The following is a 2,734-nucleotide window of genomic DNA, read 5'->3' on the forward strand; positions in this document are numbered from 1 at the left end:
TAAGATAAGGAGAGGTTGCTACAGTAGTAACAACTTCCAAGACTCAAATATAAAACAAAAGTGCAGTAGTAAAATCATGGGTTGTCTCCCATAAGCGCTTTTCTTTAACGCCTTTCAGCTAGGCGCAGAAAGTGTATATCAAGTATTATCAAGAGACGAAGCATCAACATCATAATTTGTTCTAATGATAGAATCAAAAGGTAACTTCATTCTGTTTCTAGGGAAGTGTTCCATACCTTTCTTGAGAGGAAATTGATATTTAATATTACCTTCCTTCATATCAATGATAGCACCAACAGTTCGAAGAAAAGGTCTTCCCAATATAATGGGACAAGATGCATTGCATTCAATATCCAAGACAACAAAATCAACGGGACAAGGTTATTGTTAACGGTAATGCGAACATTATCAACTCTCCCCAAAGATTTCTTTGTAGAATTATCAGCAAGATTAACATCCAAATAACAATTTTTCAATGGTGACAAATCAAGCATATTATAGATTTTCTTAGGCATAACGGAAATACTTGCACCAAGATCACATAAAGCATTACAATCAAAGTCATTGACCTTCATCTTAATGATGGGCTCCCAACCATCCTCTAGCTTCCTAGGAATAGAAGCTTCGCGTTCTAGTTTCTCTTCTCTAGCTTTTATGAGAGCATTTATAATATGTTTCGTGAAAGCCAAATTTATAGCACTAGCATGAGGACTTTTAGCAAGTTTTTTGTAAGAACTTTATAACTTCAGAGATGTGGCAATCATCAAAATCCAAACCATTATAATCTAAAGCAATGGGATCATTGTCCCCAATGTTGGAAAAAATTTCAGCAGTTTTATCACAGGCAGTTTCAGCAGTTTTAGCAGTTTCAGGCAGTTTTTCACGCTTTGCATTAGAAGTGGAAACATTGCCAACACCAATTATTTTACCATTAATAGTAGGAGGTGCAGCAACATGTGGAGCTATATTATCTTCTTTAGCATTTTCTTCTTTTTCCCACCTAGCACGCAATTCGGCCATCAACCTTATATTCTCATTAATTCTAACTTGGATGGCATTTGCTGTAGTAACAATTTGATTATCAATATCCTCAGGTTTAGCAGCCATTTTATTAATTAAAGAAGATTGTGACGTAGACATGTATGAGATTCGGTTTTCAGCATTTGCAAGTTTAGTTTGCAACCCAGAGATCTCCATATTCAAATTTTCAAGTTGATTTCCTATATTCTTCAACAAGGTAGATTGTTCATTCATAGTTTTAGTAAACAATTTATTTTGCTCATATTGTGATTGCATAAAGCTCTTGGTGGATCTTTCAATCTCTAACATCTTTTCCTCATTAGGTGAAACATATCTACCATAAGAGTTACCATTAGCAGGATATGGCCTAGAATTATTGTAACTGTTATTTTTAATGAAATTCACATCAACATATTCTTTTTGAGCAGCCAATGAAGCTAACGGAACATTATTAGGATCAACATTAGTCCTACCATTCACAAGTATAGACATAATAGCATCAATCTTATCACTCAAGGAAGAGGTTTCTTCGACAGAATTTACCTTCTTACCTTGTGGAGCTCTTTCCGTGTGCCATTCAGAGTATTTAATCATCATATTATCAAGAAGCTTTGTTGCGTCGCCTAGAGTGATGGACATAAAGGTACCTCCAGCAGCTGAATCCAATAGGTTCCGCGAAGAAAAATTCAGTCCTGCATAAAAGGTTTGGATGATCATCCAAGTAGTCAGTCCATGGGTTGGGCAGTTTTTAACCAAAGATTTCATTCTTTCCCATGCTTGGGCAACATGCTCATTATCCAATTGTTTAAAATTCATTATGCTACTTCTCAAAGATATAATTTTAGCAGGAGAATAATATCTACCAATAAAAGCATCCTTGCATTTAGTCCATGAATCAATACTATTCTTAGGCAGAGATAGCAGCCAATCTTTAGCTCTTCCTCTTAATGAGAAAGGAAACAATTTTAATTTTATAATGTCACCATCTACATCCTTATACTTTTGCATTTCACATAATTCAACAAAATTATTAAGATGGGCGGCAGCATCATCAGAACTAACACCAGAAAATTGCTCTCTCATAACAAGATTCAGTAAAGCAGGTTTAATTTCAAAGAATTCTGCTGTAGTAGCAGGTGGAGCAATAGGTGTGCATAAGAAATCATTATTATTTGTGGTTGTGAAGTCACACAACTTAGTATTTTCAGGAGTACCCATTTTAGCAAGAGTAAATAAAGCAAACTAGATAAAGTAAATGCAAGTAACTAATTTTTTTGTGTTTTTGATATAGCAAACAAGATAGCAAATAAAGTAAAACTAGCAACTAATTTTTTTGTGTTTTGATATAGTGCAGCAAACAAAGTATAAAGCAAGACAAAAACAAAGTAAAGAGATTGGAGGTGGAGACTCCCCTTGCAGCGTGTCTTGATCTCCCCGGCAACGGCGCCAGAAAAAGAGCTTGATACGCGTACAGCACGCGTCCGTTGGGAACCCCAAGAGGAAGGTGTGATGCGTACAGCGGCAAGTTTTCCCTCAGTAAGAAACCAAGGTTTATCGAACCAGTAGGAGCCAAGAAGCACGTTGAAGGTTGATGGCGGCGAAGTGTAGTGCGGCGCAACACCAGGGATTCCGGCGCCAACGTGGAACCTGCACAACACAACCAAAGTACTTTGTCCCAACGTAACAGTGAGGTTGTCAATCTCACCAGCTTGCT

This window comes from Lolium perenne, chromosome 6 (assembly GCF_019359855.2).
Source record: "Lolium perenne isolate Kyuss_39 chromosome 6, Kyuss_2.0, whole genome shotgun sequence".
NCBI lineage: Eukaryota > Viridiplantae > Streptophyta > Magnoliopsida > Poales > Poaceae > Lolium > Lolium perenne.